The sequence below is a fragment of the Apodemus sylvaticus genome, chromosome 20 (genome assembly GCF_947179515.1).
Source record: "Apodemus sylvaticus chromosome 20, mApoSyl1.1, whole genome shotgun sequence".
In the NCBI taxonomy this organism is placed as follows: domain Eukaryota; kingdom Metazoa; phylum Chordata; class Mammalia; order Rodentia; family Muridae; genus Apodemus; species Apodemus sylvaticus.
In genome coordinates this window covers 61,298,477-61,315,154 of record NC_067491.1, presented here as the reverse complement: position 1 = coordinate 61,315,154, position 16,678 = coordinate 61,298,477, and the positions used below count along the sequence as shown (strand labels likewise).

General features: G+C 38.3%; 1 pseudogene; it reads left to right on the top strand.

Moving 5' to 3' along the window:
* Positions 1–16,678, top strand: part of LOC127671030 (vomeronasal type-2 receptor 116-like) — a 38,258-nt pseudogene that overhangs the window by 19,060 nt on the left and 2,520 nt on the right.

The following is a 16,678-nucleotide window of genomic DNA, read 5'->3' as shown; positions in this document are numbered from 1 at the left end:
AAATATCCTCCCCCAATGAGGTAACCCAGACCCAAAAGGCATGCACAGTATTTGCAAACTCTTGAGAGAACATTAGTCATAAAGTATATATTAGCCCTGATTCAATCCACAGACCCAATGAAGCTAAACAAAGCAGGATACTGAAGCGAGGATATATGAATCTCTCTTAGAAGTGGTTTGAAACGGTCATAATGGGTAGAGTGAGGGAGGAACTGGGTGTGAGAGGGAAGGTGGTAGGGAATGGTGGTCTCAGTATCAGGTGTTGGGAGAGTTAGGAGAATGAAAGGCAATCTGTAGCTGCCATCAGTATAGGGTTTGGGGGAGTCACAAGGAAGTGTCAGAGTCATCGCTTTTGGAAGGGTACCAGTAGAAAATTCGGGTGACCATAGCTGAGAAAAATAGTAGATGTGTGGAGATGTGTAACATGAAGAGGACAAACAACTCCTATAGCCATGCTGGTCCTGCCTTGGGGGGATAAGGACAACAACACAGACACAAAAATTTCGACCCCAAATCTGTCCTGTTTAAAAGAAATGCAAGGATGGAAGAGAGATTGATAGAATGGCCAACCAATAATTGGCCCAATTTCAGATCCATCCTGGGGCAATACTCAGTCCCTGAAACAGTTAATGATATTTTTTATGCTTGCAGAAAAAGACCTAGCACAAGTGTCCTCCAAGGTGCTTCACCCAGCAGCAGACAGACACAGATGAAGAGATCCACAGCCTAACACTGGACAGAGCTAAGGGTCTCTTATGGAAGGATTGAGGCCCAGAATAGTTTAGGAACTGCACAGGAAGACCAAGAGTCTAGTAACCTCAAACCTTGGGGGCTCTGACAAATAATCCACCAATCAAAGGCCATACATGAGATAGACATAGTCTCAACACCCTCAAAATATGTAGTAGATATACAGCTCAAACTCCATGTTGGTTCCAAATAGCTGAAGTGGGGGCTGTCCTTAAGCTATCTGTGGGACTCACTCCACAACTTAGCTGCCTTCCTTGGCCAGAGTGGGAGGAGTATGAGGCTAATCCTGTAGAGACATGATGTGGCAGAGTGGCAATAAATCCAGGGGGCCCCACACCCTCTCAGCAGAGTTGGGGAGGGGGAGGACTGTTAGGGTGTGGACCGGGAGGGGCAGCATCCTATATGGAAATTGAATAAAACAATTAGTGAAAAAATTACCTCACAAAGACACATAAAATGGAGTGGTGTCAGGTGGTCCTTAGTTGTTTAAGAATCATGGGTAAGAAACCCATGATTAGCAGGATAGTAAACAGAAATACTGCACGTTCTCCATTTCTATTAATTTTCCAGTTTTCTGCTTTAACTCCTGTCCTTATTTCCATTGATGAGAAACATGTCTGTCCTCAGTTTGCTTTTGGTATGCTGTTTGAGCACAATAGAAACCACAACTAAGACAACTAGAAAGGCAGTCACAGTCAGTTTTCAGGTGGCCTTTGCTTTTAAGCCTTTGGCAGACACACAACAAACTGAGAGGATGTTCTTTTATTTTTAAGTCTCATCTTGGAAAAATGGTAACAAAACCAATGCGAGGAAAGTAGGATTCTCTTCAGAACATCACAGTTGGAGGGTGAAGTTCATCATGGCAGGGAATCAGGACAGCAGTGATTTGAGGAAACTGGGCAGATTCTGTCCACATTCAGGAGGAGGAAAGCGATGGCTGTTGCTGGCCAAACTTCATTTCCACTTTTCATTAAATAGCCAAGTGGGGTAAAACAGCAAGTTTGTACGTTTTTAAAAATAAATTTTAATTAATACACCTTCCATTATAAAATATGTACTTGGGCACTGATTAGGAGCTAAGCATTTTGTATCTTGTATTAAATATTTTTCAGATTCCTCGGTCTGTCTGCAGTGAGAGCTGCAGCCCTGGATTCAGGAAAGTTGTCCTGGAGGGAAGGCCTACCTGTTGCTTTGACTGCAGTCCCTGCCCAGACAATGAGATTTCCAATGAGACAGGTGAAGGACAAGTCTCTCAGAGGGTTTTACATCCTCTCTACGGCGCACTGACAAAACTAAGTAATGAAAAAAATTAGACAAGAGAACTACGTGGCAATTACATTACTTCAGAATCGCAACTAAATCTTTAAGTCTATGCTCTTTCTTTAAAATTTTTTATTGTTTGTTTTATTTGTTTACATTTCAAATATTATCTCCCTTCTTGTTTTGCCCTCAGCAAACCCCCAATCCCATCCCTCCTGCTTCTATGATGATGCCACCCCCACCCACACAAAACCTTCCTACTTCACAGCCCTAGCATTCTCCACCACTGGGTCATCCACCCTCCTCAGGACTAAAGGGCTCCCCTCCACTGATGCCAGATAAGGTAATCTTCTGGTGCATATGCAGCTGTACCCATGGTTCTCTCCATGTGTTCTGGTTGGTTGATACTGTTCTTCCTATGGAGTTGCAACCCCTTCAGCTCCTGCAGGCCTTTGTCTAACTCCTCCATTGGGATTCTTGTTCTCAGTCCAGCGGTTGGCTGTGAGCATCCCCATCTGTATTTCTCAGGCTCTGTCAGTAGACACCTGTATCTGGCTCCTCTGAGCAAGCACTTTTATTGTTATTAGTTATATTCTTTATTTACATTTCAAATGTCGTCCCCATTCCTGATTTCCCCCTGAAAATCCCCTAACTCATCCCCCTCCCCCTGCTCACCATTCCACGGACTCTCACTTCCCTGTCTTGGGGTTCCCCTATACTGGGGCATCTAGCTTTCTCAGGACCAAGGGCCTCTCCTCCCTTTGATGTCCAACAAGGCCATCCTCTGCTTCATATATATCTGGAGCCATGCGTCCCTCCATGTATACTCTATGGTTGATGGTTTAGTCCCTGGGAGCTCTGGGGGAGCTGGGTGGTTCATATTGTTGTTCTTCCTATGGTGCTGCAACCCCTTCAGCTCCTTGGGTCTCTTCTCTAGCTCGTCCATTTTGCTCAGTTCAATGGTTGGCTGAGAGCATCCACCTCTGTATTTGTCAATCACTGGCAGAGGCTCCCAGGTGACAGCTATATCAGGCTCCTATCAGCAAGCACTTGTTGGCATCCACAATAGTCTCCAGGTTTTTGTATATGAGATGGATCCCTAGTTGGAGCAGTCTCTGGTTTATCTCTCCCTCAGTCTCTGATCTACACTTTGACTTTGTATCTCCTCCTGTGGGTATTTAGTTCCCCCTACTAAGAAGGACTAGAGTATCCATAATTTGTTCTTCCTTCCTCTTGAGCTTCATTTAGTCTGTGAATTGTATCCTGCCCCTCTTCTCCCCTCATCCTCGGCTCTGTTAACCAATTTTCTCCGTCTAGCTCCCATTATTATTTTCTTCCATCTTCTAAGTAGGACTGAAGGATCCACAATTTGGTCTTCTTTCAGCTTGATCTTCATAGTTTGTTCACTGTATGGTGGGTATTTCAAGCCTTTTGCCTAATAGCCACATCACTATGAGAGAGTAGTACATATGTTTCATGTTCTTTTGCTGCTCAACATTTTCAGTGAGGATGGTATTTTCTACTTCCATCCATTTGAATGCAAAACTCAAAGTTGCCATTTCTAATAGCTAAATAGCAGTCCATTGTGTATTTGCATGATAAGTATTGCATCCATTCTTTCATTGATGGGCATCTGGGTTGTTTCAAGTTCTGGCTATTATAAAAAAGGCTGATATGATCATATTGGAGCATCTTTTGGATATATGCCCAGGAGTGGTGTAACTGGATCCTCAGGTAGTACTATTTACAATTTTCTGAGAAACTTTCACACTGATTTCAAGAGTGGTTTTACCAGCTTCCATTCCCACCAGCAATAGAAGAGTTTGCCTCTTTCTCCACATCCTTACCAGCATTTGCTGTCACCTGAGAGTTTGATTTTAGTTATTCTAAAGGGTGTGTGGTGGAATCTGAGGGTCATTTTGATTTACATTTCCCTGATGAATAAGAATGTTGAACAATTCACTAGGAGCTTCTAAGCCACTTGAGATTCCGTATTTGGAAAGTCTTTTCTTAGCTCTGTATTCCATTTTAATAGCATTACCTGGTTCTCTGGAGTCTTTATGCTAACGTCTTTGATCCACTTCACTTGAAGTTTTGTGCAGGGTGATAGATATACATCTATTTTCATTCCTCTACATAAGACATCCCATTAGCTCACCACTATTATTTAGATGCTTTCTCTTTTCCCCATTGTATGATTTTGGGTTTTTGTCAGAAATTTAAGTGTCTGTAGGCATGTGGCTTTGAGGATTGATTCCATTGATCAATCTGTTTGTTCCTAGACTAGTATCATGCAGATTTTATTACTATTACTTAAGGTCAAGGATGGGGTTATAATAGAACCTCCAAAAATTCTATTATATTTCAGGATTCCCTTAGTGATGCTGGGATTTTGTTTTTCCATATAAAGTTAAGATTACTATTTCAATGTCTGTAAAGAATTGTATTGTAATTTTGATGGGAATCGGATTGAATATGTAGATTACTTTTGGTTTGGTAATCATTTACATTATGCTAATTTTGATTTCAAGGGCATAAGAGATCTTTCGATATTCTGATAGCTTTCTCAATGTTTTCTTCAGTGATTTTAAGATAATTTCTTATAGGTTTGCAGTTGCATGGCTAGAATTACATGAAGATATTTATATTATTTGTAAATATTGTTAAGTAATCTGTTTCCCTAATTTCTTTCTCAGCTCATTTATCATTTGTGTAAAGAAGGAGTATGGCATTTTTTAATGTTAATTTTGTATTCAGCCACTTTTTTGTGATTTTTAATATTTCTTTTATTATTATTTCTTTTTTCATTTTTTATTATTTTTTTTATTTTATTCGATATATTTTTTATTTACATTTTGAATGATTTCCCCTTTACTGGGCCCCTACTCCCCGAGTATTCATCAGTTGTAGGTGTTCTCTGGTAGAATTTTTGGAGTTATTTATGTTTATTATCATATTATCTGTCAAAAGCAATACTTTTACTTCTTTCTTTCTAATTTGTAGCCACTTGATCTGTTTTAGTTCTCTGACTGTTCCAGCTACTACTTCAACCTCTGTATTGAATAGATTAGTGAGAGTGGGCAACATTGTCTTGTCCCTGATCTTAGTGGAATTAACTAAGTTTCTGTCCATTTAATTTGATATTAGCTACTGGCTTTCAGTATGTTGGTTGTGTAAAATTTAAATATTTGACATATATCCCTGATTTTTCAAATACTTTAAAAATGAATTGATGTCACATTTTCTTTCTTTTAATTAATTTTTTACACTCCATATTTTATTCACCCCCATCTACTCACCAACTGTTCAACATTTCATACTTCCTTCACACCCTCTGTCTCCACATGGAGGTCCAGACCCCCACCCTGCCTGACCTCTAAACTCCCTGAGGTCTCCAGTCTCTTGATGGTTAGGTGTATCATCTCGGAACACTGACCCATCAGTCCTCTACTGTATGTGTATTGGGAGCTAGTATATGCTGCCTGTTTGGTGGTCCAGTGATCGAAGCATCACATAAGTCCAGATTAATTGAGACTGCTGGTCCTCCTACAGGATCGCTCTTCTCCTCAGCTTCTTTCAACCTTCTCTAGTTCAACAACAGGGGTCAGCTGCTTCTGTCTATTGGTTAGGTGCAAATATCTGCATCTGACTCTTTCTGCTGCTTGTTGGGATTTCCAGTGCTCTGTCAAGCTAGGAGGTTCCTTTTTTTGAATGAATTGGTATCACATTTTCATAATGCTTCCTTCAGCATTTAATGAGATGATCATTATGCTTTTTATTCTTCAGTTTTTTTATATGGTGAATCAGGCAGAAGGATTTTCATGTATTGAACCATCTTTGGATCCCAGGGATGAATCCTACTGAGTTAAGGTGTATGACATTTTTGATGTGTTCTTGCAATTGGTTTGTGAGTTTTGATTTTTATAGATATATTCTAGTATTTCTGCATCAATATGCATAAGTGAAATAGGTCCAAAATTATCTTTCTTTGTTGAGTCTGTGAAATTTGTGTATCAGTTTGACGGTGGACTCATAAAATGAGTTTGGCAGTGCTCCTGCTTCTATTTGGTGGGATAATCCGTGAAGCATTGGTTTTAGCTCTCCTTTAAAAGTCTGGGAGAATTCTGTAATAAAACCACTTGGCCCTGGGTATTTTTCATTTGATATATTTTTTATTTACATTTCAAATGATTTCCCCTTTTCTGGTCCCCCACTACCCAAAAGTCCCATAAGCCCTATTCCCTTCCCCTGTTCTCCCATCCACCCCTTCCCAATTCCCTGTTCTGGTTTTGCCATATACTGCTACACTGAGTATTTCCAGAACTAGGGGCCACTCCTACATTCTTCTAGCACATCATTTGATGTGTGGATTATGTTTTGGGTATTCCAATTTTCTAGGGTATTTTTAATCAAGAGACATTTCATGACTGCTTCTCTCTTTTTTTTTTTAGGGTTTTATAGATAGTTGTATACCTGATCTTGACTTAACTTTAGTAAGTGTGGAATTTGTTTAGAAATTCAACCAGTTCATTAAACGTTTCCAGTTTTGTGGAGTATAAACTTTGCATTAAGCTAACACTTTTTTTTTCTTGTCTGTGTTTTTGCCTACCTTTTCATTTCTGATTTTATTTATTTATATATAGTTATTTATGTTTGATTAGATGTTTTCTTTACTTACATTTCAAACGTTATCCCCTTTCCTCGTTTCCCCTCTGAAAACGCCCTATTCCATCACCCCTCCCCCTGCTCACCAACCTACACACTCATGCTTCCTTGTCCTGGCATTCTCCTATACTGAGGCATCGAATCTTCTCAGGACCAAGGGACTCTCCTCCCTTTGATGTCCAACAAGGCCATCCTCTGCTACATACGAAGCAGGAACCATGGGTTCCTCCATGTGTACTCTTTGGTTGGTGGTTTAGTCCCTGGGAGCTCTGGGGGAGCTGGGTGGTTCATATTGTTGTTCTTCCTATGGTGCTGCAACCCCTTCAGCTCCTTGGGTCTCTTCTCTAGCTCGTCCATTTTGCTCAGTTCAATGGTTGGCTGAGAGCATCCACCTCTGTATTTGTCAATCACTGGCAGAGGCTCCCAGGTGACAGCTATATCAGGCTCCTATCAGCAAGCACTTGTTGGCATCCACAATAGTCTCCAGGTTTTTGTATATGAGATGGATCCCTAGTTGGAGCAGTCTCTAGTTTATCTCTCCCTCAGTCTCTGATCTACACTTTGACTTTGTATCTCCTCCTGTGGGTATTTAGTTCCCCCTACTAAGAAGGACTAGAGTATCCATAATTTGTTCTTCCTTCCTCTTGAGCTTCATTTAGTCTGTGAATTGTATCCTGCCCCTCTTCTCCCCTCATCCTCGGCTCTGTTAACCAATTTTCTCCGTCTAGCTCCCATTATTATTTTCTTCCATCTTCTAAGTAGGACTGAAGGATCCACAATTTGGTCTTCTTTCAGCTTGATCTTCATAGTTTGTTCACTGTATGGTGGGTATTTCAAGCCTTTTGCCTAATAGCCACATCACTATGAGAGAGTAGTACATATGTTTCATGTTCTTTTGCTGCTCAACATTTTCAGTGAGGATGGTATTTTCTACTTCCATCCATTTGAATGCAAAACTCAAAGTTGCCATTTCTAATAGCTAAATAGCAGTCCATTGTGTATTTGCATGATAAGTATTGCATCCATTCTTTCATTGATGGGCATCTGGGTTGTTTCAAGTTCTGGCTATTATAAAAAATGCTGATATGATCATATTGGAGCATCTTTTGGATATATGCCCAGGAGTGGTGTAACTGGATCCTCAGGTAGTACTATTTACAATTTTCTGAGAAACTTTCACACTGATTTCAAGAGTGGTTTTACCAGCTTCCATTCCCACCAGCAATAGAAGAGTTTGCCTCTTTCTCCACATCCTTACCAGCATTTGCTGTCACCTGAGAGTTTGATTTTAGTTATTCTAAACGGTGTGTGGTGGAATCTGAGGGTCATTTTGATTTACATTTCCCTGATGAATAAGAATGTTGAACAATTCACTAGGAGCTTCTAAGCCACTTGAGATTCCGTATTTGGAAAGTCTTTTCTTAGCTCTGTATTCCATTTTAATAGCATTACCTGGTTCTCTGGAGTCTTTATGCTAACGTCTTTGATCCACTTCACTTGAAGTTTTGTGCAGGGTGATAGATATACATCTATTTTCATTCCTCTACATAAGACATCCCATTAGCTCACCACTATTATTTAGATGCTTTCTCTTTTCCCCATTGTATGATTTTGGGTTTTTGTCAGAAATTTAAGTGTCTGTAGGCATGTGGCTTTGAGGATTGATTCCATTGATCAATCTGTTTGTTCCTAGACTAGTATCATGCAGATTTTATTACTATTACTTAAGGTCAAGGATGGGGTTATAATAGAACCTCCAAAAATTCTATTATATTTCAGGATTCCCTTAGTGATGCTGGGATTTTGTTTTTCCATATAAAGTTAAGATTACTATTTCAATGTCTGTAAAGAATTGTATTGTAATTTTGATGGGAATCGGATTGAATATGTAGATTACTTTTGGTTTGGTAATCATTTACATTATGCTAATTTTGATTTCAAGGGCATAAGAGATCTTTCGATATTCTGATAGCTTTCTCAATGTTTTCTTCAGTGATTTTAAGATAATTTCTTATAGGTTTGCAGTTGCATGGCTAGAATTACATGAAGATATTTATATTATTTGTAAATATTGTTAAGTAATCTGTTTCCCTAATTTCTTTCTCAGCTCATTTATCATTTGTGTAAAGAAGGAGTATGGCATTTTTTAATGTTAATTTTGTATTCAGCCACTTTTTTGTGATTTTTAATATTTCTTTTATTATTATTTCTTTTTTCATTTTTTATTATTTTTTTATTTTATTCGATATATTTTTTATTTACATTTTGAATGATTTCCCCTTTTCTGGGCCCCTACTCCCCGAGTATTCATCAGTTGTAGGTGTTCTCTGGTAGAATTTTTGGAGTTATTTATGTTTATTATCATATTATCTGTCAAAAGCAATACTTTTACTTCTTTCTTTCTAATTTGTAGCCACTTGATCTGTTTTAGTTCTCTGACTGTTCCAGCTACTACTTCAACCTCTGTATTGAATAGATTAGTGAGAGTGGGCAACATTGTCTTGTCCCTGATCTTAGTGGAATTAACTAAGTTTCTGTCCATTTAATTTGATATTAGCTACTGGCTTTCAGTATGTTGGTTGTGTAAAATTTAAATATTTGACATATATCCCTGATTTTTCAAATACTTTAAAAATGAATTGATGTCACATTTTCTTTCTTTTAATTAATTTTTTACACTCCATATTTTATTCACCCCCATCTACTCACCAACTGTTCAACATTTCATACTTCCTTCACACCCTCTGTCTCCACATGGAGGTCCAGACCCCCACCCTGCCTGACCTCTAAACTCCCTGAGGTCTCCAGTCTCTTGATGGTTAGGTGTATCATCTCGGAACACTGACCCATCAGTCCTCTACTGTATGTGTATTGGGAGCTAGTATATGCTGCCTGTTTGGTGGTCCAGTGATCGAAGCATCACATAAGTCCAGATTAATTGAGACTGCTGGTCCTCCTACAGGATCGCTCTTCTCCTCAGCTTCTTTCAACCTTCTCTAGTTCAACAACAGGGGTCAGCTGCTTCTGTCTATTGGTTAGGTGCAAATATCTGCATCTGACTCTTTCTGCTGCTTGTTGGGATTTCCAGTGCTCTGTCAAGCTAGGAGGTTCCTTTTTTTGAATGAATTGGTATCACATTTTCATAATGCTTCCTTCAGCATTTAATGAGATGATCATTATGCTTTTTATTCTTCAGTTTTTTTATATGGTGAATCAGGCAGAAGGATTTTCATGTATTGAACCATCTTTGGATCCCAGGGATGAATCCTACTGAGTTAAGGTGTATGACATTTTTGATGTGTTCTTGCAATTGGTTTGTGAGTTTTGATTTTTATAGATATATTCTAGTATTTCTGCATCAATATGCATAAGTGAAATAGGTCCAAAATTATCTTTCTTTGTTGAGTCTGTGAAATTTGTGTATCAGTTTGACGGTGGACTCATAAAATGAGTTTGGCAGTGCTCCTGCTTCTATTTGGTGGGATAATCCGTGAAGCATTGGTTTTAGCTCTCCTTTAAAAGTCTGGGAGAATTCTGTAATAAAACCACTTGGCCCTGGGTATTTTTCATTTGATATATTTTTTATTTACATTTCAAATGATTTCCCCTTTTCTGGTCCCCCACTACCCAAAAGTCCCATAAGCCCTATTCCCTTCCCCTGTTCTCCCATCCACCCCTTCCCAATTCCCTGTTCTGGTTTTGCCATATACTGCTACACTGAGTCTTTCCAGAACTAGGGGCCACTCCTACATTCTTCTAGCACATCATTTGATGTGTGGATTATGTTTTGGGTATTCCAATTTTCTAGGGTATTTTTAATCAAGAGACATTTCATGACTGCTTCTCTCTTTTTTTTTTAGGGTTTTATAGATAGTTGTATACCTGATCTTGACTTAACTTTAGTAAGTGTGGAATTTGTTTAGAAATTCAACCAGTTCATTAAACGTTTCCAGTTTTGTGGAGTATAAACTTTGCATTAAGCTAACACTTTTTTTTTCTTGTCTGTGTTTTTGCCTACCTTTTCATTTCTGATTTTATTTATTTATATATAGTTATTTATGTTTGATTAGATGTTTTCTTTACTTACATTTCAAACGTTATCCCCTTTCCTCGTTTCCCCTCTGAAAACGCCCTATTCCATCACCCCTCCCCCTGCTCACCAACCTACACACTCATGCTTCCTTGTCCTGGCATTCTCCTATACTGAGGCATCGAATCTTCTCAGGACCAAGGGACTCTCCTCCCTTTGATGTCCAACAAGGCCATCCTCTGCTACATACGAAGCAGGAACCATGGGTTCCTCCATGTGTACTCTTTGGTTGGTGGTTTAGTCCCTGGGAGCTCTGGGGTGTTCTGGTTGGTTCATATTGTTGTTTCTCCTATGGGGCTACAAGTTCCTTCAGCTCCTTGTGTCCTTTCTCTAGGTCCTCCATTGGAGACCTTATGATCAGTTCAGTGGTTTTCTGAGATCATCTACCTCTGCATTTGTCAGGTACTGGCAGAGCCTCTCAAGAGACAGCTATTTCGGGCTACTGTCAGCAAGTGCTTGTTGGCATCCACAATAGTGATTGGGTTTGGTGACTATATATGGGATTGATCTCTCTGTGGGGCATCTCTCTCTGGAAGGTCTTTCATTCAGGCTCTGCTCACACTTGGTCTCTTTATCTCCTCCCATGGTCACTTTGTACCCCCTTCTAAGAAGGACCAAAGTATTCATACTTTGGTGTTCCTTCTTCTTGAGCTTTGTTTGGTCTGGGAATTGTATCTTAGGTATTCTGAGCTTCTAGGCTAATATCCACTTATCAGTGAGCACATACCATGTCTGTTCTTTTGTGATTGGGTTATCTCACTTGGGATGATATCTTCTGCTTCCATTCATTTCCCTAAGAATTTCAAAATTAATAAATTCATTGTTTTTAATAGCTGAATAGTGTATTCTATTGTGTAAATGTACCACATTTTCTGTATCCATTCCAGTGTTGAGGAACATGTAGGTTCTTCCCAGCTTCTGGCTGCTATGAACATAGTGCAGCATGTGTCCTTATTACATGTTGGAGAATCATCTGGGTATATGCCCAGCAGTGGTAAAGCTGGGTCATCAGGTAATACTATGTCCAATTTTCTGAGGAAACAGCAAACTGACTTCAGAGTGGTTGTACCAGCTTGCAGTCCCGCCAGCAGTGGGGGGGGGGGGGTGTTCCTCTTTCTCCACATCCTTGCCAGCACCTGCTGTCACTTGAGTTTTTGATCTTAGCCATTCTTACTGGGGTGAGGCAGAAATTCAGGGTTGTTTTGATTTGCATTTCCCTGATGACTAAGGATCCTGAACATTTCTTTAGGTGTTTCTCAGTAAGAGAAAGAAATTACAAAAATAACATCCTACACAGTAATCACCAACAATATAAAGTATCTTGATGTGACTCTAACCAAACAAGTCAAAGATCTGTATGACAAGAACTTCAAGTCACTGAAGAAAGAAATTGAAGAAGACCTCAGAAGATGGAAAGATCTCCCATGCTTGTGGATTGGCAGGATTAATATAGTAAAAATGACCATCTTGTCAAAAGCAATATACAGATTAAATGCTGTCCCCATCCAAATTTCAACTCAATTTTTCAGAGTTAGAAAGAGCAATTCTCAAATTCATCTGGCATAACAAAAAACCCAGGATAGTAAAAATGATTCTCAAAAATAAAAGAACTTCTGTGGGAATCCAGCATCCTGGACCTCAAACTGTACTACAGAGCAACAGTGTTTAAAAAGTGAATGGTAAACTGGTACAGTGACAGACTGGTAGATCAGTGCAATGGAATTGAAGACCCAGAAATGAAACAACACACCTATGGTCACTTGATGTTTGACAAAGTAGGTAAAACCATCCAGTGAGAAAAAGATTATCATTTCATCAAATGGTTATGGTTTAACTGGTGATCAGCTTGCAGAAGAATGCAAATTGATCCATTATTATCTCCTTGTACAAAGCTCAAGTTCAATTGGATCAAGGACCTCCACATAAAACCAGATCCACTGAAACTAATAGAAGAGGAAGTGTGGAAGAGCCTCAAGCACATGGACACAGGGGAAAATTCCCTGAACAGAGCAGCAGTGACTTATGCTCTAAGATAAAGAATTGGCAAATGGGACTTCATAAAATTACAAAGTTTCTGTAAGACAAAGGACACTGTCAATAGAACAAACACAATGGCAACCAACAAATTGAGAAAAGATCTTTACCAACAGGATATCTGGTAGAGGTCTAATATCCAATGTACACAAAGAATTTAAGAAGTTAGATTCCAGAGAACAAAAGAAACCTATTAACAATGGGGTACAGAGCTAAACAAAGAATTCTCAAGTGTGGGTTTTATTTATTTTGATACGATTGCTATGTAGTTAATATGGTGAGGTTTTGTCTATCTTATTGATTTTCTCGATGAACTAGTTCTTGTCTTCATTGATTAATTTTATTCCTTTTGCTCTAACTGATTGATTTCAGCCCTGATTTGATTATTTCCTCTTCTTGCCTCCTCTTCCTTGTATTTCATTTTTCTAGAGCTCTCACATATATGTTTAAATTACTCTTTTGAGAATTTTCAAATTAAATTCTTTATAAAGACACTCAGTGCAATGATCCTTCCTCTTAGAACTATTTTTACTGTTTCCCAAGAATTTGGGTTTGCTGTGCTTTGTTTTTATTGAAATCTAAAAATTTCTTTATTTCTCCCCTAATCCAGAGATCATTGAGTAATGAGTTCTTCAGTTTTCATGAGTGTTTAGGTTTCATGGTATTTCTGTTGTTGAAGTCCAAATTTCCTCCAAGGTTCTCTCATAAGAGAAAAAATGATGTTTCAATTTTCTTGTATCCATGAAGGATGCTTTGTGACTGATTATCTGGTAAATATTGGGGGGAAGAATCCATTAGGTGCTGAGAAGACAGTATATTCTTTTATGTTTGTGTGAAATATTCTCTAGATGCCTTTTAAGTGCATTTAATTCATAATGTCTATAAGTTTTGTTATTTCTCTGTTTAGTTTCTGACTAAATAACATGTCAATTGGTGAAAACAGGGCGTTGAAATTAACCACTAATAATGATCAGAGTTTGACATGTGGTTCAAGCTTTATCAATGTTTCATTTACAAATGTTCCTGCCTTTGAACTGGAGGCATGCATGTTGAGAATTGAAATATCATCTTAGTAGATTTTTCCTTTGCTGAGTATGAATTATCCATTCCCATCTCCTTTTATTAATTTTAGTTGGAAGTTTATTTTAATAAGTATAAGAATGATTATTTCAGCTTACTTCTAGGGATTTTTGTCCTGGAAATTTGTTTCAGAACTTGCTCTAAGGTAATGTCTATTGGTATTGCTGAGTTGTTTGTTTTATACAGCAAAATAAAAGCATCTTAGTCAGGGTTTCTATTTCTGCACAAACATCATGACCATGAAGGAAGTTGGGGAGGAAAGGGTTTATTCAGCTTACACTTCCACATTGCTGTTCATCACTAAAGGAAGTCAGGACTGGAACTCAAGCAGGTCAGGAAGCAGGAGCTGATGCAGAGGCCATGGAGGGATGTTACTTTTGGGCTAGCATCCCTGGCTTTCTCGGCCTGCTTTCTTATGGAAAGCAAGACTACCAGCCCAGGGATGGCAACACTGACAAGGGGCCCTTCCCTGTAATCACTAATTGAGGAAATGCCCCACAGCTGTATCTCATGGAGCCATTTTCTCAAATGAAGCACCTGTCTTTTTGGTAAGTCCAACCTGTGTCATGTTGACACACAAAACCAGCCAGTACAGATAGTTCCTGTTTTTGTACTTGTTCTGTTAGTCTGTGTCATTTATTGAGAAATTGAAAATCCATAGATGGTGAGAAATATTAATGTTCAGTGTTTGTTCATCCCTATTATTTGATGTTGGTGTTGTGTGTATATGGGTTTGTGTGTGTTTAAATTGATTTTCCTTGTATGGAATTACCTATTTCTTGTGTTTCCTTCAAATTAGCTATCATCTTTCTGTTGGAGTTTTCCTTCTAGCATTTTGTTTTATGAATGGATTTTTGGATAAATATTGTTTAAATCCAGACTTGTCTTGAATTATGGTTGTTTACTCCATCTATTGTGATTGACAGTTTTGCTGGTTATAGGACTCTAGGTTGGCATGTGTGATGTTTTCATAGGTTTTAAGATATCTGTCCAGGCCCTTCAGTTTTTAGAGAATCTATTGAAAAGGCACAATTCTAACAGGTCTGCCATGGAATGATACCTGGTCTTTTCCCTCAGTGCTTAGTCTTTCTTAGTCCTCTACATTCTGCATTTTCATTATTTTGTTGAGGGAGGACTTTTCTGGCCCACTCTATTTTGTGTTACACAAGCATCTTTTATGTTTATAGGTATTTCTCTCTTTACATTGTGATTTTTTCTAATATAATTTTGTTGAAAATACTTTCTTACCCTGGGATCTGGGACTCTTTACCTTCTACTATTACGATCATTCTAAGGTTACTTGTTTTCCTTGTATTCCAGATTTCTTGGCTATTTTGTTTCAGGGATATTTTAGCGTTAACATTTTCTTTTACTGATGTGCCAGTTTCTATTTTTGTATGCCTGAGATTCTCTCCTACATCCTTTCATCTTATTGGTGATCCTTGCATTTGTTGTTCTGTAAGCTTCTTTAGGTTTTCCATTTGCAGTTTACCCTCAGTTTGTATTTTCATTCTGGCTTCTATTTCCACTTTCATTTCCTGAACAGCTTTACTTATTTCCCTGGTTAACTGTAGTTTCTGCTATTACTTTAAGAGATTTATTTGTTTCCGCTGTAAAGTCCTATATTTGTCTGATTGTGTTTTCCTTTTCTTTTTTAAGCATTTTATTCCTTTCCTCTTTAATGGCCTCTATCATCTTCATAAGACTGGATTTAAGGGCACCGTGGTTCAGTTGTGTTAAGATTTGCAGGGCTTGCTGTTGTAGAGTAAGTTTGCCCTGTTGGTGTCATAAAATTATTGAATTTTGTGTTTGAGTTCGTTTCATGCCTTTAGGCATCTAGATGTTTTTTTTTTTATTTTAAATAATAAAACAATAAATAATTCGACAACATAAGGAGGTCAAAGGGATACAAATTGGAAAGGAAGAAGTTAAACTATCATTATTTGCAGATGACATGATAGTCTACCTAAGTGACCCAAAAAACTCCACTAGAGAACTCCTACAGCAATCTAGATGTTTTAGTCACTGCATGTTCCTGTTATGATATATATTGGGATGATGGTTAACCACCGTGATCTTGGTGTGATAGTCCCCTGGTGTATATTTTGGGGCTATATGGTTCTGGAATAGCAGGTCTTAAAAAGATGGCAAGAGACTTGGCAGAAAATTTTATATCTGGCAGGGACGATCTCCTCAGAGCCATGCCTGACAAAGTTTTTTGGGCAGGGACCATTAGAGAAGGAAAGAAATCTAAATGTTTTGGTTCTGGATCAACAGGCTTGATGAACCTGGGCTGAGATGTAGTGGGAGAATAGAAGTCTGGTGCAGATTTCTGGATAATTATATTTCCTCATCTATTAATTTCCATTATTTGACTGTAAAATATTTTATATAAGGTATTTCTCTGCTACATATAGACTACCTAATTGCCTGTTAATTCGGTTATAGTTCCTGTATGCAGATTGAAGACATATAAATTTCACTTATGAATTTAATGTGGTTGTAGAAGGACCACTTCAACTGTCTCCCCAAAATGCTTTTTTTTATTACAGACTGAAGTTCAGACACTTTAGAGATATGTACATTTGGAGGGATGGAATAGAATTAAGGTTTAGACCTACATCACAGTATCAGATTGCATTGATTAAAAATACAGCTACATATATGTTGAACACTCAAAAGTTAAAGAAATTACTGATCAAAGGAATTTGAATACAGGGAAATATAATAAACATATATTTCAAGACAAACCATATGCCTTATACGAAATAAATTTTGTCTTATAGATCAGTTGCCATA